Source organism: Lissotriton vulgaris, chromosome 1_1 (assembly GCF_964263255.1).
Source record: "Lissotriton vulgaris chromosome 1_1, aLisVul1.2, whole genome shotgun sequence".
In the NCBI taxonomy this organism is placed as follows: Eukaryota; Metazoa; Chordata; class Amphibia; order Caudata; family Salamandridae; genus Lissotriton; species Lissotriton vulgaris.
In genome coordinates, this window is record NC_141685.1 from 1,284,322,718 (window position 1) to 1,284,348,834 (window position 26,117).

Genomic DNA, 26,117 nt, shown 5'->3' on the forward strand with positions numbered 1-26,117 from the left:
TTCCCTGGAGGAAACATAGGGGATAATCTCAGATGAGATGAAAGCCGGTGCCGTGCCCAGTCGTGCTTGAAAGGTGATAGAAGCAAGCTTAAACTGGACACGAGCACAGACAGGAAGCCAATGTAGTGACTTTAGGAGGGGAGTGGTATGGTGGGACTTTGGGAGTTTGAACACCAGGCGCGCCGCCTGGTTTTGGATCTGCTGAAAACGCCGAAGACTATAAGCAGGTATGCCTGCATATAGGGCGTTGCCATAATCCAGGCGGGATACGACCATGGCAAGGGTGATCAGTTTTAGGGCATCAAATGAAAAAAAACGGGACACCTTGCGTATAGTACGCAGTGCCAGAAAAGAAGAAGAAACCACAGAGCTGACCTGGGAGTGAAGGGTGAGTTGGGAATTGAGCTTGATGCCTAGAGTTTTAACTGAGGTAGAGATTTCTGTTGGTTACCTCACCTGAAATGCTTGGCTGATCACTAATGACAATCTTGCTTAAGATGGTCATAGTGTGATGTTAACATGCAATCACTATTTTACAGTGATAACTTTTCCCAAGGGAGGACGTTTCTTGAGCCAAAGTAGTTCTCACTAAAAAACAGTTTGGAGACCCCCGGCTCTATAAAAATAAATAAAAATATCCATAAAACAAAGAGACTGTTATTGAGACTATCTTCGAGATAAGGATTTGACCTCACTGTGTACCTACTGACAATATTGTACAGTATGCTAGTATTGCACCAAATAAATTATTTTCAAACTAGAGGTAAAGCAATGGGTGGAGTTTGCGCATCCAGCATAGTGAATCTGTACTTAGCATATTTAGAAGGGTGATTGTTTGATGAAAGTCACTGGGTGTTTCAGCCACTAAATTATTACATGTAAATTATGAATATGAGTGTAAAAGGTTCTCTGGAGGCAGATTTTTAAAACTGGAGATGGTAATCGCAGAGTTAGGTGCAATGAGAGGGATCTTTAACCCTTTCCTAAATTGGAGAATGGAGGAATCTGGCAGATCTGGTCAAGGTGGAGTTCCAGATATTGAAGACACAGCATTAGAACTCCTAATGTCTAGTCTTCATCTTGCTCTTCTTGGATTTCTGCCTTGCTATGGTGCAGCTTTTCACTATTTGTGATTCCACTGGAATGGCTTGGTAAAGCTTGCCAAGTACTAAAGTTGACTACTTTCTAGATATTGCAGCCTGTCTTCAATGTGATATGATCATGCAGGGGATCCAGTTTCATTCTTTGAGAGTTAGTATGATAAAATGTTCTTACAATTTTGTAACAAGTCACACCATGTATTGAGCTGTTCTAGAGTATAAGATGGGTCTCGGAGACGTCACCGAGGAGAGGAATGCCTCATTAAGGTCGGATTCAACTTATGCATAAATGGAGGTTCTGAAGTTTACTTCTTGTAGAACTAGATTTCATGTATTGCAGATGTATTTTACATGCAAGAAAGGCCTGATTGTTTATAAACATGTCTACATCCAATATTAAGGAATGCAATTACTAAGCATAGGGCATGGACAAGTGAAATAATCATTTGTATTGGTAATGGTAACAGTGGGTGCTTCATTGCCATATGTATTTTCTGTCTAGAAATCATATGCTTTTACATTGTTTAGAGTATTTATTTGTGCATTTATTTGAAAAGTTTTATACAGTGCGAGCATGACCCATACAGGCATCAGAGCACTGTACAATGTGGCGTAAGTATAAATACAACAACAAAATGGAACAAGTGAGGTACCTTAACAACCGCAAGGTCAAAGGGGGGATCACACAGGGTCAAAGGGGGGCTCGGAGAGTCAGCCAATCTAATGGGACCTGTAAAGTTTCAATGGGCCAATAGCTTAAAAGGACAAGTGAGGGGGCGTGGCTTAGGCGACGATGCAGTGAGACGTGTCCCAGGGGAGCTCCGGTGGTCCGCTACCTTTATTAGCAATTATAGCGGAGCTGGGGTGCTGTAATCACAGCCCCAGGGGTGGAAGTCGACCACTGCGACTGGGGACACCTGTGGAGGAGCTGCGGATTACCTAGCGGCGGTATTTCAGGCAGGCAACGGAAGAAAGTTGCAGATCCGGAGGGAGGGTCCGCCATTTTGTGAGCTCGCTGGAGGAGCCTGACCCGCGCCCTGCAGGCCTCTCGGGATCCCTGTTCACCGAGATAGCTGTCTTCCCCTGGGGTCTGGCGCAGACTGTGGTGCCCGCACCGGCGACGGCGATTTGAATGACTGTGGCGGCGGAGCCCGGGCTAGGGCTGGTAGAGGCGGAAGACGGCTGAGTGGTGAGGCGGAAGACGGCTGAGCGGCCTGGGGGGGCCTTCCTTGTAGAGCACGTCGAGACGCGGCTGGGGCTGCCCCTGCTGTGGGCATTGACTGGGGCGGCCTGGGGGGCTGGTGAGCAAGCTGGACTTTGTCTGTGGCCGCCCGGAGGTGTAGTGTGCGGCTGGGGACAGGCGGCCGGAGGGAGAGAGCTGCCCCTTGGTGTGGACCCAGGTAGAGGCCCCCTCCCCGGTGCCCGAGTGAGTGGCTGAGAGGGGGGGGGGCTTTTAGGCACACTACCCCTGGCTTATAGAGAGTGTGCTGCCTGGCAGTCAACTGAATGCTTCAGAGCTGGCGATGACGCATTCCAGAGGGGGAAAGGCCGACCCGGCAGCGGCCCCCAGAGACAACTCGGTTGTGGCGATGTGGGGCAAGGAGGGAAAGTCGACGCCCGCAGAGGGGCCACCGCTAGCCGCTGGAGACTCGATGCCGGTGACCCAGGCATTCATGACCTCCTTCCTGTCAGAACTCAAGATGGAAATTGGTTCCCTACCATCCAAGGTGCACTCATGCATGCGGGAACATCGGAAAGAGTTTACCGATCTGGGGGATCGGGTGGATGGGCAGGCGAAGGCAGTGGATGCCCACACTGAAGATCAGGAGCAATTGTGGCAATGCCTGGCAGCGTTAGAAGAACAAAACATAGAGCTTCAAGTCAAACAGGAGGATTTGGAGAGCCGGAGTCGCCGAAATAACCTCCGCATCCGGGGGGTTCCTCTCAGGGCGGAGGGGAAGGACATCTTGACCTTTGGGCGCAACTCCTTCACGAGGTCTTGGGGGATGAGGATGCTTCCCCGCCAGCTTTGGTTCGGGCCCACCGGGTCTCCGGGCCTGCGGGGAGGCCGGGGCTCCTCCCAGACATCCTGACAAGGGTCCAATTTTTTTACTGAGAAGGAGGCCATATTAAACGCGGCACGGAACAAGCCGGATCTCAGCTACGAGGGTTACAAGATACAGATCTTTCAAGACTTGGCACCCAACACCTTGCGAAAATGCAGTGCCTTTAAGCCAGTGAGCGAAGAGTGATACAGTCCTACATGGAGGCGGCACAGTTGCTTTGATTACCGGCGTTGCCGCTGACCAGCCCTTCTCGCCCACATCAGGAGCGGATCCCAGCCAAGCCGTCTTGGACCACTGTCCAGCGCCACCGCCACTCTCCACCCATGGACGAGCGGTCTGCCTCGCAGGCTAAACAAGACATCATAGCGCATATTCGATCCCTCGAAGGGGATCGGGACGAACTAACCTCACGCCCTTCGACCCCATGACCAGTTGAGCAGATGTCTGCCATGTTTTAGGAACCGCACCTCTGCTGACAGTGAACTTTCCTTCCTGGGTTAGCTGCATGTAGCAACTCCTTAATCTACATCCCACCTCCTGGTTAGCGGAGTGCGGGACACTAGGACCTTCCCGCTAGTTGACCTTGGAGACTACTGCAGGCCTACCCCTGGCTGTTCCTGAGGGAGTGATATCCTTGAGTGCATCTAAACCCTTGGGTGTAGGAAGCCCTGTGACTGGGACAGAATAGTGTGGCCCCGTTGGACGTTGTTGATATCCACTGCTGTATGGCCCGGTTGGCCGCCTTTGGGATTCTTGATCTTTTCTCCCTCTTCTTGCTCTTACTGGTTTCCCTCCTTTTCTCTTCACCCTTTTCTGTCTGCGTCGGTTGGGGGGTCTTGCGACTGCGGCTTTCAGTGCGGGCTGGGGTGGATGGATTCCCCTATGTCTCTATGTATGTGAAGTGGCGGAGTGGGGGGACGTGGGCGTGCCCCGTTTGGCTCTTAACATGACTGCGACCTTGCCTAGCCCCTTAAAGATCTTAGGGCCAGATTCATCAAAGGGTTTTGCCCATTCTGTGTCTATGGGAAAATGTGTTCATGAATATGGCCCTTAATGCTTAATGTCAAGGGCCTGAATTCTCCCAATAAACGAAGGCGAACGTGGCGCTATCTCCTCCAGCAGAATCCCGACATCATATTCCTGCAGGAAACCCATCTTTTGCAAGCGGATGTGAAGCGCCTGGCGCACCCTAAATATCCCCTTCAATTTTGGGCTGCAGCAGATACTAAAACGGAGCGTGTGTAGGCGTGGGCGGAAAATCCGTTCCGCTCGCGGATTTTGCGGATTTTCGGGAAATCCGCAATCCGCGAGATTTGCGAATTTCCCGCAAAATCCGCAAATCCGCGAGCAGCGGATTTTGCTCGCACTGCTCGCACTGTTCGCGTGAGTTCGCGCCCCGCGAATAAGTGCAAAATTGCAGAAATACGATCTTAGCAAAACTGAAAGTAACTTCTTACCAGGTTCAAAAGTTCAGGCTCATCATTAGTAGCCATTTCCTGGAGTGCTTCCTGAGGGGCCCCTCCAGAGTTCAGTTGCCAGTTGAAACTAGTATGTGACCCTGCTCTGAACCTCAGAATAGTTACACATATGCCACAAAGGTCCTGAATTACAGCTAAGGGAGACAAGCAGGAGCCAGGCTGGAAGTTAAAATCCATTAATCAGCCCCTAATTCATTATTGTCAGTTGGGGCAGGGCAGGTGTTGTAACTAATTTTGCAACAATGAAAGCACTTAGCAAGTGCAAAAGATCACTAATCAGGGCGCACTAAGGAAGCAGGTGCCAGCTAAAAAAATATTCTGTGACACATGAATCAGCCCCAAATTAATTCAGGTCACTTGAGGCAGGGAAGGTGTGCTTTGCTTTGCCGAAAATAATGTACACTGGACAACCAGAGGGTGTGGTGATGAAACAGAGGGTGGCATGGGTGGGCCAGAGGGTGGCATGAGTAGTCAGAGAGTGGCAGTGGTGACAGAGAGTGGCAGTGATGAAGAAGAGTGTCCCAAACAGGCTGGACACGTAGAAACAACAAGTTCGCGAAACTTGCGACCCGACAGGTAAGTTCGCAATTTGCGAAAGTGTACAAAACCCTCGCGAACTGGCAGAAACACGGGCGAACACACAAAAAAAAAAAATCCGCAAATTCGCGGGAATTCGCGGATTTTGCGGATTGCGAATCCGCAAATCCGCAAAATTCGCGAACGCGAGATCCGCAAAATTCGCTCATGCTTAAGCGTGTGGCGATACTGTGCAGGAATGGCTTCAGGCGGGGGGATACTAAGCCCTTTAGGAGTGGAGATGGGCGTTTTCTTAACGTAAATGTGGGGATTGGAAGGCGCCTGTTCACTCTGTGTAACGTAAATGCGGCCAACCAGATGCAGGACAGATACCTCCGGACACTCTTGAGAGAACATGTCCCGCACGGCGACCCTTCACTGATACTGGGGGGGGGGGGGGGTATTTTAATTTAGTTTGGCACCTGGAAGCGGACCGTAGCGATGCCTCGTTCAACGGAATGGGGGCCATGTCCTCAGCACTACGCACACAGATAACAGAGTTGGGGCTGTTGGATAAGTGGCGTTACCACTTCCCGGGGCTGAGGGATTGCTCGTTCTATTCCCATGCCCACCGCTCGTACTCCCGCATTGATTATTTATTTACCTCGCACGCCCTGGTGCGAGACATGCTTGGAGCCTCCATGTCTGATATCTTGCTGTCTGATCATGCTCATGTTGAGCTGCTCCTGCAGGACCCGGCCGCTTGCCCTACCCGAGAGGGGAGGTGGTGCCTGCCGCCGATGATTCTCCGGGATGCAGCCGACGTAGAAAGCATTTGGCTTGACTCTTATTTTGCTAGTAATGATCTTCCGGAGACGCCTTTTCCCGTGGTGTGGGATGCTTTTAAAGCCACGATCAGGGCCACATCCCCACACTTTCGATTGCACGTGCGCTCGAGGCTCGTAATCTGTAGGATAGCCTGGCGAAGGACATAAAGCGAGCCGGGCAAAAGGATCAGGAGCACTCTTCACTGGCGTCTAGGCGGCGGCTCGCCAACCTTTGAGGGCAGCTTCGGCTCTTGCGTACCAATTAGGCAGGAAAATCTTTGCTGGCGTTGAAACAGCGATATTTTGAAGGGGGAGATAAGGTGGGCCGGCTGCTGGCGGGGAGAATGAGGGAACGTGCGGCCAAGGCTCATATAGCCAACATCCAGCTGCCAGACGGGAGAAGGGTCATCTCAGAAAGAGATAAGTGTGAGGCGTTTCAGGCCTACTATACTGCTCTGAACAAGGCAGAGACTCTGCCCCCGGACGTGGTGGCGGACGTCCTGAGTAGATACACGGGGATGCCGCTGCACCCACATTATGCAGAGACCCTGGAGGGTCCTATCACCGAGTATGAGGTAATGGCAGCCGTGAGGGATCTCCCTCTTGGGAGGACACCGGGACTAGATGGCCTACCCCTGTCCTTTTATCGCATGTTCAAGTCGCAGCTTCGCCCCTACCTTCTGGGACTGTATAATTCTTTTACCAACTCAGATGGACCGTCCTCCGACATGGGCATGGCGGAGATAGCATTGATACTGAAGCCTGGGAAAGATCCCACGCTATGTGTGTCCTACTGCCCCATAGCTTTGTTGAACACTGACCTTAAAATTTACACCAAACTACTAGCAAAACCCCTAGATCCCTATATGCCGGAATCGTGGAACTGGACCAGGTTGGCTTCGGCCGAAATCGGCAGGATCGGATAACGTGCGTAAACTTGCACATCTTGAGGGGAAAGCACACCACTGGAAGCTCCCGGCCTGCCTTCTGTCGCTAGACGCGGAGAAGGCGTTTGATCGGGTGGATTGGACCTTTCTTCGGGCAGTTCTGCAAAAGTTTGGTCTAGGTCAGAATATGATCACAAGGATCATGGCCCCATATCTTGGCTCGTAGGCCAGGATTCGGATCAATGGGCAGCTCACGGCGCCGTTCTCCATCCATAGGGGTACGAGGCAGGGGGGCCCCTTTCACCCTTGCTGTTTGCCCTTGTATTGGAACTCCTAGCAGAGATGATCCGTCAGGCACCCGATATTCATAGTTTCCCCCTTGGTGGCCGAGAGAACAAGGTGGCGCTGTTTGCGGACGACCTTATCCTCGCCCTAACGCGCCCTCGGGAGTCCCTCCCGGCACTGCACTCAGCTCTTTGCCTTTTTGAGAGCGCCTCAGGCCTTAAGATTAACCATGTCAAATCTTGGGCCTTAATCTCACCATACCGAGGGAGGAGATCCCTCGCCCGGAGAAACTTGTGCCTTATCAGTGGCACATTTGCTATTTAGGCCTCTTGCTGACCCCCTCTTTGGACACATGGACACAAGTAAATTGGCTGGAATGTCGAAAGACGGTCCTTGAAGATCTACGGAGGTAGAGGCCTTTGGTGTTATCATGGCTCGGCAGAATTAATGCCACCAAGATGTCAATCCTCCCTAAAATTCTATATCTGTTTCAATGCCTCCCCACACCTATTCCGCTTCACTATATACGAGGCCTGCAACGCGATCTCACGACCTTTATCTGGGGCGGGAAGCGGCCTCGGTTCTCCCAAAAGCTCCTCGTGACACCACGGGATAGGGGGGGCTGGCCTGCCCCAGTCTTGTGGATTACTATTAGGCCTTGCATCTTCACTTTGTGGTGGAGTGGGGGGTGCGGGAGAGCGAGAAGGGATGGTTGCACATGGATCGGACAGTGACTGGGCGAACCATTTGGGATCTTGCATGGCTACATCGGGCGGCACGCTCTAGGAGTGCCTATATAGCGGTGCCCACAAGAACGGTTTTAGAGCTATGGGATCAAATAGCTGTGCCCAGAGGTCTCACACATTTCACTCACCGAACAACCCGCTTGAGGGAAATTCACTCTTCCCCCCGGTCCATCGCACCCGTGCCTTTGAAAAATGGACACAGGGGGACTGCAGGGTGATTTGTATTCTGTATGAGGGGGGTACACTTAAGACCTTTGCCCAATGTAGGGAGAAGTTTTGCGTACCATTGGGAGCATGACTGCAGTATGTCCAACTGCGGCACTGGGTGGCCGAGGGGGAGATGTATCAGGCAGCTACTCGCGTATTCACCCCCTTCGGACGGCTAGCACGCTCTCTTAGTGGAACAAAAGGGATGATATCTCAGATCTATCAGATTTTGCAGCACCCAAAGGCATCACCCTCTCACCCATACCAACACCAATGACAGTTGGCATCCGGCATGGACATTGCGCCCTCGCAGTGGTGTAGATTGTGGCAGGATATCCCCAAAATATATTGTAGCATCCCACAGCGGGAAAATGCATATAAACTCATGACTCAATGTTATTACACGCCCCAGCGTCTCCACAAGATGTTTCCCACATCCTCTCCTCTGTGCTGGAGGTGCCGGTCTGCATCAGGGGATTTTATTCATGTTTGGTGGGCATGTCCAACGTTGACCCTATTCTGGAAAGAGGTCCTTAGCCACATCAGGGGGGTATTGGGGTTCCCTCTGCCTGAAGCCACGAGCACAATCCTTCTAGGCATCAAACCTGCTAACCGGAAGGCGCTTACCCGAAGCGATTGGATTCTGGCGCTTCAAATGCTAGGAGCGGCTAAGCAGCTTATAGCCCTGTACTGGAAGAAAACTGAAGCCTCCTGAATCGCAGCCTGGTTTGTACGTCTCTGGCATGTCATCACGATGGAGCTTTTCACAACGTGATTGCAAGCGCGCAACACACGTTTTAAGGCTGTTTGGCAACCTCTGGTTAAATATCTCTGCACTATTGAACATGCACGCCACATGCCTACCAGGCATTGGAACGCTGCGCCTCTTTGAGGATGCTATTGTTCCCCCTGATCCTGGTAGCTTGCTTCCGTAGCTGCCCCCGAGCGTCAGGACTCCGCCAACACTAGCGCTGGCCCAGGCCTTCTCCCATTGCTTCCCCCCTACGCACACCAGTCTTACTCTTGCTGTGCTGGCTCCCCCCTTCAACTTCCTTCTTCTTCTTTCCTCTTCTTTTCTCTTTTTCCTCTCCATTACTCTTTCAGTTATTGGGCCCTGTTGGGCTGACTGATGATTTTGGGCTGGTTGCCCGTTCGTTATTTGAAATAGATCTTAGGGGTGTTGCTTTATCGAATGCCCAGATGGTTTTACATTATGCACCATGAGACACGGCCAGCCCCTAAGGGGTTGTTGGCGAAACGCTGTGTAAAAACCTGCTTTCCGTGTACATTCCTAACCGCACCAATGCCAAGTCAAGCTCTGCGGCTGGCCCTGTATACGGTTTTAGGCTTCATGCCCTGTATTAAATAGACCTGAGGTATGTGTTTTTGCCTGTAAAATAAAAACAGATCTGAAACAAAAGGACAAGTGAGAAGAAACATAATACAATTTCCGAGCGCAAGAGATACTCCGATTTACCATCAACTGGATGACCTCCAATTCCCTGAAGGTCAATCCAGATAAAACGGAGGTTCTAGCCATGACAGATGCCCTTAACCCCTGGAACTCCCTTTTCTGGCCCCAGGAGCTAGGCGACACCCCAGCACCAGCCCCAGTAGTCAAAAGTCTAGGAATCAAAATTTACGCTAAACTTACTTGGCCAACCAAGTTTCCACGGTGGTTGGCACCTGCATCGGCCTACTCAGACTCCTGAGGAAACTCTCCCCCATCCTTTCATTCTCCACTATGAGAACAGTGGTATCCGCCATGATCCTAGCTCGCCTTGACTATGCCAATTCACTTTATATTGGACTGCCGGACTCCTTAGTGAGCAGATTACAAATTGTAATGAATGATGCCGCCAGACTCATCTTCAAACTCCTGAGGCATACGCGAGCATCACCCCTCCTTCAACCCCTCCACTCGCTTCTGCTTAAACAAAGAGCTAAATTTAAAGGCCTCTGCATAGCTCACAAAGCTGTATACGGTCAAGCCCCTGTGTATATTAAACAAAGCCTTCAAAAATATACACCCACTCGCTCTCTCCGATCCTCCATGGACTGCCTCTTAAAAATCCCCCGCTTTAACTACGCTACTAAAGGAGGACAAGCCTTCTCTAGCTCCATACCCACTTTCTGGAACAAATTGCTGAGACTCCTCAGAGCGGAAAGCCGCCTCCTGCCCTTCAGGAAACAATTAAAGACCATCTTGTTTACAGAGGCCTCGACACAATCACCCTGCTAATTTATCTGGTACCCCCGCCTTCTTCTTGCAGAGCTTAGAGACCTTCCGGTATTAAGCGCTTAACAAATACAAATTAGCATAACATAACAATTTGAAACAAAACAGTAAAAAGAGTATCAAGACCCAGAAAGAAGTAGATTGAGATGGTATCAGGGTTAATGCTGTTAATGGTCATTCAATAGTAGTCATTTTACTTCTTTGTTGAAAGAGGCAGTAGGTGGCTTTGATCTGATTTCAGGAGGAAGAGCGTTCTATATTCTTGGAGCAAGACCAGAGAAAGCACCACTGTAGGTTCTATTCTTATTGAATTTGGGAGGTTTTAATAGTAGGGTTTTAGAGCTTCTTAATTTCCAACACGAGACAGATAGCTGGAATTTTGTTGCTAGGTAAACTGGGGTGATGTAATGAATAGCTTTGTGTGTTAGGCAAGCTATCTTGAACAGTATCCTATCTTCAACAGTCAGCGAGTTTAGTTGAATTAGGTCTGCTGTGATGTGGTCATGTTTACTGGAGCCTGTGAAGAGTTTGGCCGAAGAGTTCAGAGTGGCTCCAAGCAGAGCCAGACTTGCTTTAGGTAGGACAGCACTGGTCACCAATCCAATACTGGGGTGTGTGGCTTGATGCGCAGATAGGATGGCCACATCTCTGTGAAGCTCCAGAGAGCCGCACTTGAGGCAGCCATACTCTGGCAGTCCCCTGAGCCTGTCAACCTCCCTGAGACAAGCAACATACCGGTAATGTATAGCAGAGGCTGCACATATCTTGTTTAATGCTCAGGGGACCTTGCTTCATAATTTACTGGTGCAAACAAAACAGGTGATGGACCGAATGTGGATCAATGTCACACACTCACCACAGTCCGAAGATCTGGGCCCAAATCCATCGTTTTTTTGCACTCCACACCACCCTGGGTTAGACAATGGCGATATGCAAATCAGCTCTGACCCTGTGCCCCATGGGAACAGTCCAGTCCGAACTACAAAAGCCATGTCCTTCCCAGAACGGAATCAAGCATCCGAGGACCGGACCGGTTTCGAGGTAACACCTCTCATCAGCCCGGCTAGCTTGACTCCAGTGGTGTGGAGTGCCTGGGACCCACGTCTGGGCATCCCCAGCGCACTTAGGGCGGAATATGCAAACAAAACAGGTGATGGACCGAATGTGGATCAATGTCACACACTCACCACAGTCCGAAGATCTGGGCCCAAATCCATCGTTTTTTTTCACTCCACACCACCCTGGGTTAGACAATGGCGATATGCAAATCAGCTCTGACCCTGTGCCCCATGGGAACAGTCCAGTCCGAACTACAAAAGCCATGTCCTTCCCAGAACGGAATCAAGCATCCGAGGACCGGACCGGTTTCGAGGTAACACCTCTCATCAGCCCGGCTAGCTTGACTCCAGTGGTGTGGAGTGCCTGGGACCCACGTCTGGGCATCCCCAGCGCACTTAGGGCGGAATATGCAAACAAAACAGGTGATGGACCGAATGTGGATCAATGTCACACACTCACCACAGTCCGAAGATCTGGGCCCAAATCCATCGTTTTTTTGCACTCCACACCACCCTGGGTTAGACAATGGCGATATGCAAATCAGCTCTGACCCTGTGCCCCATGGGAACAGTCCAGTCCGAACTACAAAAGCCATGTCCTTCCCAGAACGGAATCAAGCATCCGAGGACCGGACCGGTTTCGAGGTAACACCTCTCATCAGCCCGGCTAGCTTGACTCCAGTGATGTGGAGTGCCTGGGACCCACGTCTGGGCATCCCCAGCGCACTTAGGGCGGAATATGCAAACAAAACAGGTGATGGACCGAATGTGGATCAATGTCACACACTCACCACAGTCCGAAGATCTGGGCCCAAATCCATCGTTTTTTTGCACTCCACACCACCCTGGGTTAGACAATGGCGATATGCAAATCAGCTCTGACCCTGTGCCCCATGGGAACAGTCCAGTCCGAACTACAAAAGCCATGTCCTTCCCAGAACGGAATCAAGCATCCGAGGACCGGACCGGTTTCGAGGTAACACCTCTCATCAGCCCGGCTAGCTTGACTCCAGTGGTGTGGAGTGCCTGGGACCCACGTCTGGGCATCCCCAGCGCACTTAGGGCGGAATATGCAAACAAAACAGGTGATGGACCGAATGTGGATCAATGTCACACACTCACCACAGTCCGAAGATCTGGGCCCAAATCCATCGTTTTTTTGCACTCCACACCACCCTGGGTTAGACAATGGCGATATGCAAATCAGCTCTGACCCTGTGCCCCATGGGAACAGTCCAGTCCGAACTACAAAAGCCATGTCCTTCCCAGAACGGAATCAAGCATCCGAGGACCAGACCGGTTTCGAGGTAACACCTCTCATCAGCCCGGCTAGCTTGGCTCCAGTGGTGTGGAGTGCCTGGGACCCACGTCTGGGCATCCCCAGCGCACTTAGGGCGGAATATGCAAACAAAACAGGTGATGGACCGAATGTGGATCAATGTCACACACTCACCACAGTCCGAAGATCTGGGCCCAAATCCATCGTTTTTTTGCACTCCACACCACCCTGGGTTAGACAATGGCGATATGCAAATCAGCTCTGACCCTGTGCCCCATGGGAACAGTCCAGTCCGAACTACAAAAGCCATGTCCTTCCCAGAACGGAATCAAGCATCCGAGGACCGGACCGGTTTCGAGGTAACACCTCTCATCAGCCCGGCTAGCTTGACTCCAGTGGTGTGGAGTGCCTGGGACCCACGTCTGGGCATCCCCAGCGCACTTAGGGCGGAATATGCAAACAAAACAGGTGATGGACCGAATGCGGATCAATGTCACACACTCACCACAGTCCGAAGATCTGGGCCCAAATCCATCGTTTTTTTGCACTCCACACCACCCTGGGTTAGACAATGGCGATATGCAAATCAGCTCTGACCCTGTGCCCCATGGGAACAGTCCAGTCCGAACTACAAAAGCCATGTCCTTCCCAGAACGGAATCAAGCATCCGAGGACCGGACCGGTTTCGAGGTAACACCTCTCATCAGCCCGGCTAGCTTGACTCCAGTGGTGTGGAGTGCCTGGGACCCACGTCTGGGCATCCCCAGCGCACTTAGGGCGGAATATGCAAACAAAACAGGTGATGGACCGAATGTGGATCAATGTCACACACTCACCACAGTCCGAAGATCTGGGCCCAAATCCATCGTTTTTTTGCACTCCACACCACCCTGGGTTAGACAATGGCGATATGCAAATCAGCTCTGACCCTGTGCCCCATGGGAACAGTCCAGTCCGAACTACAAAAGCCATGTCCTTCCCAGAACGGAATCAAGCATCCGAGGACCGGACCGGTTTCGAGGTAACACCTCTCATCAGCCCGGCTAGCTTGACTCCAGTGGTGTGGAGTGCCTGGGACCCACGTCTGGGCATCCCCAGCGCACTTAGGGCGGAATATGCAAACAAAACAGGTGATGGACCGAATGTGGATCAATGTCACACACTCACCACAGTCCGAAGATCTGGGCCCAAATCCATCGTTTTTTTGCACTCCACACCACCCTGGGTTAGACAATGGCGATATGCAAATCAGCTCTGACCCTGTGCCCCATGGGAACAGTCCAGTCCGAACTACAAAAGCCATGTCCTTCCCAGAACGGAATCAAGCATCCGAGGACCGGACCGGTTTCGAGGTAACACCTCTCATCAGCCCGGCTAGCTTGACTCCAGTGGTGTGGAGTGCCTGGGACCCACGTCTGGGCAACGCCAGCGCACTTAGGGCGGAATATGCAAACAAAACAGGTGATGGACCGAATGTGGATCAATGTCACACACTCACCACAGTCCGAAGATCTGGGCCCAAATCCATCGTTTTTTTGCACTCCACACCACCCTGGGTTAGACAATGGCGATATGCAAATCAGCTCTGACCCTGTGCCCCATGGGAACAGTCCAGTCCGAACTACAAAAGCCATGTCCTTCCCAGAACGGAATCAAGCATCCGAGGACCGGACCGGTTTCGAGGTAACACCTCTCATCAGCCCGGCTAGCTTGACTCCAGTGGTGTGGAGTGCCTGGGACCCACGTCTGGGCATCCCCAGCGCACTTAGGGCGGAATATGCAAACAAAACAGGTGATGGACCGAATGTGGATCAATGTCACATACTCACCACAGTCCGAAGATCTGGGCCCAAATCCATCGTTTTTTTGCACTCCACACCACCCTGGGTTAGACAATGGCGATATGCAAATCAGCTCTGACCCTGTGCCCCATGGGAACAGTCCAGTCCGAACTACAAAAGCCATGTTGAAGGACTGGGTTCTTTAAGACCCAGCGGTGCCAGGGCACAACACCTGAAACCTTCGTGGGTAACCTGCTCCGGCGTACGAATGACAGAGACACGGGACACTTCCTTCGGCGTCAAAGATTCAAGGTTTATTTACTGCAGGGAACACAGAAGTCACGACAAGTACAACACGTGCAACTTGGGGAGACTGCTTCGAATTGGTTCTGTGGATCGCTCCTTTTATACAGATTTTACCCATAGGACAACATGGTACACAAAAGTTTACAACCCGGTTCCCACAATTATCCCCCAGAGGGGTCGCTTTGGTCACTTTGACACACATTAGGTCCGGAACATAAGTGCGGAAACATTTGGCGGTTCCCAACTGTAAAAACCCATCTTCCCAACATTAGTGCATTCCAATCGGCAGTAAAACAGATCGAAATAGGAACAAAGACAGGTGCAGAGGAAGACGGAGACAGTGGGGAGATCGGAAAGGGTGTAAAAGGGGAGGTATCGGGAAACACGAGATACAGGCATCAAAGGGACGTGCCTAATGAGATGCACGGCTGAGACAATAAACCGGCACGGCGAGATGAGCCTCGAGCGGGGCCATCTGCCTTACAGTATCATCCCCCTCGTCATAAAGACACTTACAAAGAACATGCGTCTTCCGCAAATATCTTGGGAGTCCCAGGGTCGCGAAGCGGACATCGTCCGTTCGCTGGCTACTTGAGGGCAAGAGACAAAATGGATGCCGTATCTAAGATGGAACCCGTGGGTACAGATGAAAAACCCACATAACAAACGAACGGTTTAAGTTAGCACAGCGAAACTGCACACACTTACTAAACTCGTCATTTGCGGTTCATAGATACCAGACTCGACTATATTCGTGCGAGTCGAAAACATCACTTACAATTGTCACGGAACCTCAGACGCTCCTTTTGCCCTCATGTAGGCAAGCACTAGTCGGAATCATATTCGATATTCATCAGACCATCTAGATGTTGTTGTAGCATAGCTCTGTCCAACCGAGTCCCTTTGGTAACAGGTGGCTGTCTCATACACGTTGTAGCACAGAGGCCACATAAGGCAGGACCGCACTGCACACAAAGGCAACACGTGAACAGGAACACCACAACGACTCCGATGATCATCAGAATCTTCCAACCCCAAGTCGACATCAGGCCCCAAAACCACCCAAGTAGCGTCCAATCCCCTACATCCACGTGTATGGATTTGGAGATCTTATGCAACTTCGAGATGGCTTGATAGACAGTCGGAGCATTATCTGGAATGAAAATACAGCAGCTCGAATGGATCACCTTACATACCCCACCTCGATCTGCTAAGATCACGTCTAAAACCATACGGTTTTGTAACGTCATAAGTCTATCTGCCTGAAGTTCAGTGGTGATATTACCAAGGGCACTGGCAGTAATGTTAGCTGTCGATTCTACCACTCGAGTCAACTGTCTCAGGTTCCTACTATTAACCATAGGTCCCCAAAACGGGAGGAGCCCTTGAAAAAGTCTCCTGCCTCTTGACCGGCAGTATCCTCTTCGCTAATTACGCCTCTCACATCTCTAGTCTTGTGATAATCTGCATCTACAGTGAACGTCGGAGGCAACAAGTTTGCGATGAAGCATGAGCCCATGAAGTCAGAGGGCAACCATGCATATGCACGATCATGACAGATAAAGTAGGTACCCTTGGCAGCCAGGAACACAGGGGACGAGACCATCGGCAGAATGTAATTTTCAGTGCAAGCACTCTCTCCAAGTCGGGCTTTCGATCTTCGGCCGCGACCTATGAGACAAAAATTACCAATGTGGGGTACGACCCATATCGGGGGCGAGCTTTTAAGCTGTTTTTCACTGGTGAACACACTATATACGCCTCTACTTAGGACCCTATAGGCTTGTACCTCTTCTTCGGGAATAAGCGAGGGATCATAGATATCGCTATCTAAATCTTCTATTGCTATAGACAAAGGTTTTTGGTACGAGGTAGGACCAGAGTAGGGGGAACGTGGTTCTCGAATGGGGTGGAAACCCAGTGCGCTTCGAAACATTGTCTGAAATGCTCGAGCAGACCCTTGGGAACTATACGGTAACACCAGATATGGAATTCCCTTATCCGTAGTATGTGGCATCAACCCACACACCCAACAATTAGTAGTGTTAACCACTAACTGATGCTGATGGAGGAGCTGAATAAAGGAATTGTTGCGGAATTCTGCACGTCTAGCCTGCTCGTGTTCAGGTAAGATATGGAAAGAATGAGGAGAAGCAGTGGAGGTAAGTTTAGGGTCAGGGGTAGGAGTAGGTATAGCAGAGGGTAAGAAGTAAAACATCGTGTAATACACCCCACCCGCCAATAATGCAGAAACAGTCAAAAACAATACGAATATTTGGAATATAAAACATTTGGTACGACTGAGTTGCTGCAGCCTGAATCTATGAGCCTGAGCTCCTTCCAAATCCGTCAGCTTCGAAAATGCCATTCCCTATGACCGTCCGCAACGTTTCTTGACGCACTTCGTTCTGTGTAGCAATAGTCAATCCCTAGGAGTTCCCAGGAACCGACGGTCTTTAACCTAGCGTCAAGACCTACTAACCAGAAGGAAGTACGCGCGCGGCCCTACGGCCTTTATTTCACAAGTATATATGCAAAAACAATGTCTCTCAGCTGTGGAAGCAAAAAGTGTAAGGAACGAAGCTCAATGAATATGTACAAAACAATTACAATGGTACGAATGTTCAAACTGATCGTGGAAAACGGGATAATGCAATTATCAAGGGACAGAACAGGATCTTTTATTAGTCTTTAGTACTGGATCGCAAAAAGTATCGGGTTTTCCCAGGACGTGTCTGTTCGTCAAACAAAGGATCCGTTGAAGGGACAACGTCCTGTTGATCAGCTGAATGTTCTAGTCTTGAGTCTTTTGCTGACAAATGTTCAACAATGTCTCTCTGCTGCACTGAGGATTCTCCGACAGGTTGTGCGTCACTGAAAGGTACAAACGCCGGCAATCCTTCGGTCTCAGTTGATGCAATGCCTTTCCTCACCCACGAGTCTGCTGGCAACGGGATAGGGACTTTCTTCGTATGGGTGGCGTGCACCCAATTCTTCCGCCCCTCAAGACGAACTGCAGTTCTCGTGGCAAGGAGGACCTGGTAGGGTCCAGTAAACCTCGGGTCCAAGTTGGTTTTGCGCGAAAAGTTGCGCGTTACCACCCAATCTCCGGGCTGGAGCTGGTGGCCTGGACCCTCCGTCTGCGTCGGCAATGCTTCGTGAACCTGTTGGTGAATTAACCTCAGTTTAGCAGTCAAGTCATGAAGATAATCGATCAACATTGGATACTCAAGGTCACAGAAAATACCCGGCCTAGGAACCCCCCAAACATTCGCAGGACGACCGAACACTATTTCATAGGGACTAAGCCCTACTCGGGAGTGTACAGTCGCCCTAGTTGACAGTAATGCTAAGGGTAAAGCGTCAGGCCACGAGAGACCAGTCGTAGCCTGAATCTTCGCTAGTTTTAGTTTAAGGGTGCCGTTATACCCTTCAACCAAACCAGCTGACTTGGGATGATTGGCGCTATGGAATTTCTGATTAATTCCAAGGCCCTTGCATACACTCTTCATCACACTCCCCACAAACTCACTCCCGTTATCTGACCACACGACTCTAGGCATTCCATACCGAGGAAAGTATTCCTTCAGTAGGATTTTCGCAGTAGACAAAGCAGTATTGTCTTTGAGAGGATAGGCCTCAATCCATCGGGAGAATGCGCAAACCACAACTAAAACGTATTTCAGGTTATTGCATCTCTCCATATGGATAAAGTCCAATTGAATCACCTCAAAGGGACATGAAGGGGGAGCAAAACTACCAGGAGGAGTTGGGGTTCCCTTGCCAGGGTTGTACATCATACACACCATACAGTTCTTAACCAAGCGTTCAGCACATTTCGTAATACCATCATTCTTCCACACAGGGGACAGCAACTTACAAATACCTTTTGCGCTAATATGTGCTAACCCATGCGCCATTGTCACAACGGCCAGCACATACGCATCCGGTAACATCCATCTTTTCTGTTCCGACAAATCAATCCAACAATCATTCGCATCCAACTTTCCCGTACTTTCTTTCCACTTCGTCTTTTCAGTCTCGGTGGCCTCATTCTGAATTGCTTTCACACTCTCGATAGTGTCCTCACACATACTCGATTCTGTAGGCCACCTAACCGAACTCGTCACATACATTCGAGTGCTAAGGTTCCGGGCAGTCTCCTTAGCAGTCTCATCCGCAAACGCATTACCACGACCCACATTATCCGTCACCTTACGATGCGCACTACATTTGACAATCGCCACTTGCTTAGGCAACGTAAGTGCGTCCAAAAGATCATTCACAAGCTGGCCATGCTGAATCTTCGTACCATGCGATGTTAGAAAACCTCTCTCTCTCCACAAACGTCCAAAACTATGTGCGACGCCAAATGCATATTGGCTGTCGGTAAACACATTCACGCGTTTCCCTTTCGCTAACACACACGCTCTAGTAAGAGCGATCAGCTCTGCAGCTTGGGCAGAATTCTGATTTAATCTCGCAGTCTCAACAACAGTATTCAACGTTACAACAGCATAAGCAGTAGTCACATCACCATTTGGCAACTTGAAACATGAACCATCCACATACAGTGTACCATCTGGGTCTTCCAATGGGGTGTTTTTAAGGTCCACTCGACCTTTTGTTTCCTCCTCTGTCCTCAAATAACAGTCGTGTTCTGTTACCTCATCTGACTCTGAGCTAATTGGTAACAAAGTTGCCGGGTTCAGGACATTACAACGTTTTATTTGAATGTGGCTTGCCAACAGCGTCAACTCGTACCCAGACAACCTCGCACTCGTCAAGTGCTGAGTTTTCGTACGATTCAAAAGAGTATCGACTGCATGCGGAACCATCACCGTAAGCATATTATCCATGACCAATCCTGCTGATTGTCGGATGGAGACCGCGGCTGCCGCTGTTGCTCTCAAACAACTCGGCAATGCTCTAGCTACCGGGTCCAAGGTCGAGGAAAAATATGCACATGGACGTTGCTTACCGCCAAAAGGTTGCGTTAAGACACTCAACGCACAACCTTCTCTCTCGTGAACATATAATGTAAACGGCTTGCTATAGTCAGGAGTACCTAACACAGGTGCCGAACACAATGAATCACGCAGTTCAGAGAAACTTTTCTGACATTCTTCCGTCCATGGTAAAGGAGTCGAAACATCCTTGCACGTAAGAGCCACCAATGGTTTCGCTAGCAATGAAAAATTTGGAATCCATTGCCTACAGTACGATGTGATACCTAGAAAGGCACGCACATCTCTTTGGGTTGTTGGCACAGCCATTCGCGCAATTGCTGCAATTCTCTCTGGGGTCAACCGCCTTCCCTCCTTTGACAATAAGTGACCTAGATAGGTTACTTCTTGACAACAATATTGGAGTTTAGAAGGTGACACCTTGTGATTTAACTCGCAGAGATGTTGCAGCAACGACACCGTAGCAATTTTGCAAATGTCCTGAGTATCTGCAGCTACCAATAGGTCATCGACGTATTGGATTAAGGCCGCACCAGCCGGCAACCCAAACGCATCTAGTTGACCCTTCAAGGCTTGACTGTAAATCGACGGACTTTCACAGTAGCCCTGAGGAGCGCGTTTGAACCGGAAGCTGCGTCCACCAAGAGAGAAACCGAAAAGGTCTCTGCTCTCTTCTGCAATCGGCATGCTGAAGAACGCATTCTTCAAATCAATCACCGAAAACCACGATGCAGAAGCTGGAATCAGAGTCAGTAGCGCCGTGATGTCAGGCACAACGGGGAACTGAGGAATCACAATTTTATTCACCTCCCGTAAATCGATAACAAAACGATAAACAGGTGGTTTCGAAGGATCAGTACGTTTTAGAATGGGTAGTACAGGACTGTTGCACACATTTCCCCGTGTTTCCTCAATAACATCTTTCTCGATCAAATCATAGATGATCGCTAATAGTGCTCGTTCACCATCAAGGGAGATACGATATTGGGGAATACGTGGCAACCGCACATTGGATTTCAACTGAACAACATAAGGTGAGATATCAAGTAGGCCCACATCATTGGGACCTGTTGCCCACAAAGACGCAGGAAGAGAACTCAATTCCGGTGGAAGCTTATCGAGAGACAAGTACATGGGAGAGACAACCCTCTCTCCCAACGTAAGCTTTACACCCGCAGGAGAACAATACAAAGTCGCATACAAACGTTTTAGCAAATCCAGGCCCAAAAGATTTTCACCACAGCCAGTAGTCAAAATCAACGGAGCTTCTAGCTCACGAGGCCCAATAGTAAGGGGCAAAGGGCGTGAAACTGGATTGCTAACGGGGGTGCCAGAGAATCCAACGGAAACATTTGTTAAGCCAGACAAAGGTGCGCCAGGGAGTTTCGAATGCTTAATGGAACTTTTCGCTGCACCAGTGTCCAACAGAAAAGGCTCAACGACGCCCGATGTAGCAACTGCGACGTAAGGCCCTCTCTGATCAACCGGAACTGATACCACTCCCTCTCCTTGTCTATGGCTGTCCTAGTAATTACTGTCGTCAGTTCCCTGATAGACGTAATAATCGTCTACATTGTACTGCGCAGATCGTCCTTGCGACGATCCACGTTGATCAAAACAATTATCGGAATTTGATGAGTTATCTGAGCGATCATTCTGAGCTCCACGACCTCTACCACGTGGTGCCTGCTGCGAACCACCACGACCTCCTCTAGATGAGTTACCACTATTACGTTTGTTTAGAACAGGACCATTGAATTTAATGTGTCCCTCTTGTCGACAATAAGCACATTGATTGTACCCTAACGAGGATCTTTGGGAAGAGGAGTCGTTACGAGATTGTGATCTGTTCGATTGCGGCTGTGATCTATTTTGTTGCGAAGTATTTTGATTCGAACGTGGAGGATACGCTTGCTGAAGCAGCACTTTAGTTTTAAGCTCTTTCGTCTTTTTATCAGCACGGTCGCTTTCTTCTTTCTCTCTATTCTCATAATATTGTGCCGTGGCCAATATCTGAGCTGAAGTAGAAACGGCCCATGCACTTTCTGAATTCTTTAATTTATTGCTCAAATCGGGCAATAAGTTCGAAACAAATTTATCCACAAACAACCTTTGACCACCCTCAGTGCTCATATCCTGTCCACTATGGTCGATGAATGCTTCCTCGAACCTCGTAAAGAAGTCGGAGACACTCTCGTCCTTTTTCTGTTTACAAGCTGACAATTTGTCCCAATTTACCCCCATAGCTGGCATAAGAGTTTTCATTAACGTTATTATTCTTTGAGGGAGAGCAGCAATCAACTGTTCAGGCTTAGCACCACCAACTTGTAACCCATCTGCCGCTATAATGGCCGCCCAATCACCACCTAATTCGTTTGCGTGATTTTCCTGACGAATCTTAGCCCATACCGGTTGCGGTACAACATTACCAAACAGCATGTCAATATCGGCGAGATTCATTACCGTAGCGTCTACGAGCTGCGATAATTCTTTGTAATACCCTGCAGGATTTTTGCGAGGGTCAGGCAAAGATTGCTTCACCTGTAACACTTCTGAGCGTTTCCACGGGAGATGTATCCATACTCTCTGAAAATACGGCAGGATAGGTGGAACGTGAGCAGCATCACCTGGCATCAACACGGGTGGAACTTCACGCATAGGAAACTGACCAGACTCATCTGGCTGTCTTTCGACATCCTCAACAAACAAGGCTTGAGGTATAGGAGTGGGACGGAAAGATAACAACCATTCAACAGCACGTCGAACATTGGTATCCACTATCAGTCCAGCCGAGAACTGAAACTGTAGATCAGACAAAGCGGTCAGCACCTCGTCAGGTGCGTCGGCCGATATCTGATCACGAAGGACCTTACACATTTCCTCGAACACAAATCTTTGGGTTGGTATATTGAATTGACAAAACGTGTCGAGTACAACACGAGGAGGATTTCTAAGGGGGTGCATGATCCAACCCATCGCCATATTATATAGCGAAGCTCGTTCCCTATTACCAGGAAGCTGACTACGTCTCTGAGGACCATCTGAACCAGCGGACCCAAGAACAGGTCCGAGCAAATGAAAAAAGCTAGCCGCAAGAGGAGAATTACGACTACGAGTAGAGGGAGAAGTATAGGACACAGGACTAACGAGTGAAGGAGTAGAAACAGAAACAACAGCAGGAGTTAACAGAGCAGGAGCAGTAGCGTGAGCAGGAGTATGTGGAAGCGGAGGAGCAGTAGGAATAGCAACAGCCAAAGGAGCAGGAACAGTCGGAAGAACGGGTGCAGGTTGAGGAACAGGCAAAGGAAGAATAGGTGCGGGAACAGGTACAGGGGGAATCACAGGGGCTGTGGTACCCTGTGCATACGGAGGTGGCGATTTCATAAGATAGGACATTAAAGGATCCTCAACTGACTCATCCTTCTTTTCCGACTCCGTAGGCAAAGCAGGATAGCACTTATCTATAGTCATACGCTGCAATCTGTCAAACACTTCCTTTTCCTTAACCTCCTTATCATGCTGAAACTGCTCTGCTTTCTTCACTATGGTAGCAACATTATCTCGCTGATTTCGTTTAGTCTGTCTGATTTCTTTCTGTCGGGCTTCTTTACGCCACAACCGAAAGGCATCAAACATGGCCGGCCTTGACTTTCTTTCGAACAATTTAACCTCTAGATTATCTAAGATCGGGGCCTCGAAGCTACCATGTGGTGGCCAGCGAAGGTCACCGTCCTTCTTCGTGTATTTGATCCAGTATTCATTAAAAGTAATCGGGCCTAGCCCATGTTTACTGTACAGTTCATAAGTCGGAGTTCCAACCGGAGGTATCGGACACGAGTCCTCCAGTCGGGAATCCACACCACAAGGTCTGAAACAACTGAACAAAGTACTACGACCAGGCATCTTGCACACTAGCCGAGTTTCACAAACTTCAAGGGTTACGGGATTTACCAAGTCCCAGCAAAGAGCTAATACCCTCGGTTTTTGGCGGCTGCAGTCGTCAAATAACACAACAAAGTACGCTAGCAAAGTGTCACCGACAAAAACACTCACACAGCGTCAACAACAAAAACACTCGCTAAAGTGTCAACAACCAAGAACTCTGGGAGCGACCCACAAATACTTAACTCAAAGATCGATGGCGTCACCAGGAAGGCCCGTCAATCGTCTCGCTATACCAAGGTCTACGCCAGGCGCCAAAACAGGTCTACAGTCAGGGCAGCAGTCCGTCGCAGCCGTCAGGAGGCGGGAATCTTTGCGGGAAAAGTCTTCAGGCCACTTGTTTCGACAACAGGATCGATGAAGCGGAGTGCACCTTCCCTCGGAGATTTCACACGAAGTTCCTCACGATCGTCGGGCTTGGACCGGTACCACTGATGCAGCCCCACGTTGGGCGCCAACTGAAGGACTGGGTTCTTTAAGACCCAGCGGTGCCAGGGCACAACACCTGAAACCTTCGTGGGTAACCTGCTCCGGCGTACGAATGACAGAGACACGGGACACTTCCTTCGGCGTCAAAGATTCAAGGTTTATTTACTGCAGGGAACACAGAAGTCACGACAAGTACAACACGTGCAACTTGGGGAGACTGCTTCGAATTGGTTCTGTGGATCGCTCCTTTTATACAGATTTTACCCATAGGACAACATGGTACACAAAAGTTTACAACCCGGTTCCCACAATTATCCCCCAGAGGGGTCGCTTTGGTCACTTTGACACACATTAGGTCCGGAACATAAGTGCGGAAACATTTGGCGGTTCCCAACTGTAAAAACCCATCTTCCCAACATTAGTGCATTCCAATCGGCAGTAAAACAGATCGAAATAGGAACAAAGACAGGTGCAGAGGAAGACGGAGACAGTGGGGAGATCGGAAAGGGTGTAAAAGGGGAGGTATCGGGAAACACGAGATACAGGCATCAAAGGGACGTGCCTAATGAGATGCACGGCTGAGACAATAAACCGGCACGGCGAGATGAGCCTCGAGCGGGGCCATCTGCCTTACAGTATCATCCCCCTCGTCATAAAGACACTTACAAAGAACATGCGTCTTCCGCAAATATCTTGGGAGTCCCAGGGTCGCGAAGCGGACATCGTCCGTTCGCTGGCTACTTGAGGGCAAGAGACAAAATGGATGCCGTATCTAAGATGGAACCCGTGGGTACAGATGAAAAACCCACATAACAAACGAACGGTTTAAGTTAGCACAGCGAAACTGCGCACACTTACTAAACTCGTCATTTGCGGTTCATAGATACCAGACTCGACTATATTCGTGCGAGTCGAAAACATCACTTACAATTGTCACGGAACCTCAATGTCCTTCCCAGAACGGAATCAAGCATCCGAGGACCGGACCGGTTTCGAGGTAACACCTCTCATCAGCCCGGCTAGCTTGACTCCAGTGGTGTGGAGTGCCTGGGACCCACGTCTGGGCATCCCCAGCGCACTTAGGGCGGAATATGCAAACAAAACAGGTGATGGACCGAATGTGGATCAATGTCACACACTCACCACAGTCCGAAGATCTGGGCCCAAATCCATTGTTTTTTTGCACTCCACACCACCCTGGGTTAGACAATGGCGATATGCAAATCAGCTCTGACCCTGTGCCCCATGGGAACAGTCCAGTCCGAACTACAAAAGCCATGTCCTTCCCAGAACGGAATCAAGCATCCGAGGACCGGACCGGTTTCGAGGTAACACCTCTCATCAGCCCGGCTAGCTTGACTCCAGTGGTGTGGAGTGCCTGGGACCCACGTCTGGGCATCCCCAGCGCACTTAGGGCGGAATATGCAAACAAAACAGGTGATGGACCGAATGTGGATCAATGTCACACACTCACCACAGTCCGAAGATCTGGGCCCAAATCCATCGTTTTTTTGCACTCCACACCACCCTGGGTTAGACAATGGCGATATGCAAATCAGCTCTGACCCTGTGCCCCATGGGAACAGTCCAGTCCGAACTACAAAAGCCATGTCCTTCCCAGAACGGAATCAAGCATCCGAGGACCGGACCGGTTTCGAGGTAACACCTCTCATCAGCCCGGCTAGCTTGACTCCAGTGGTGTGGAGTGCCTGGGACCCACGTCTGGGCATCCCCAGCGCACTTAGGGCGGAATATGCAAACAAAACAGGTGATGGACCGAATGTGGATCAATGTCACACACTCACCACAGTCCGAAGATCTGGGCCCAAATCCATCGTTTTTTTGCACTCCACACCACCCTGGGTTAGACAATGGCGATATGCAAATCAGCTCTGACCCTGTGCCCCATGGGAACAGTCCAGTCCGAACTACAAAAGCCATGTCCTGGTGGTGTGGAGTGCAAAAAAACGATGGATTTGGGCCCAGATCTTTGGACTGGGGTGA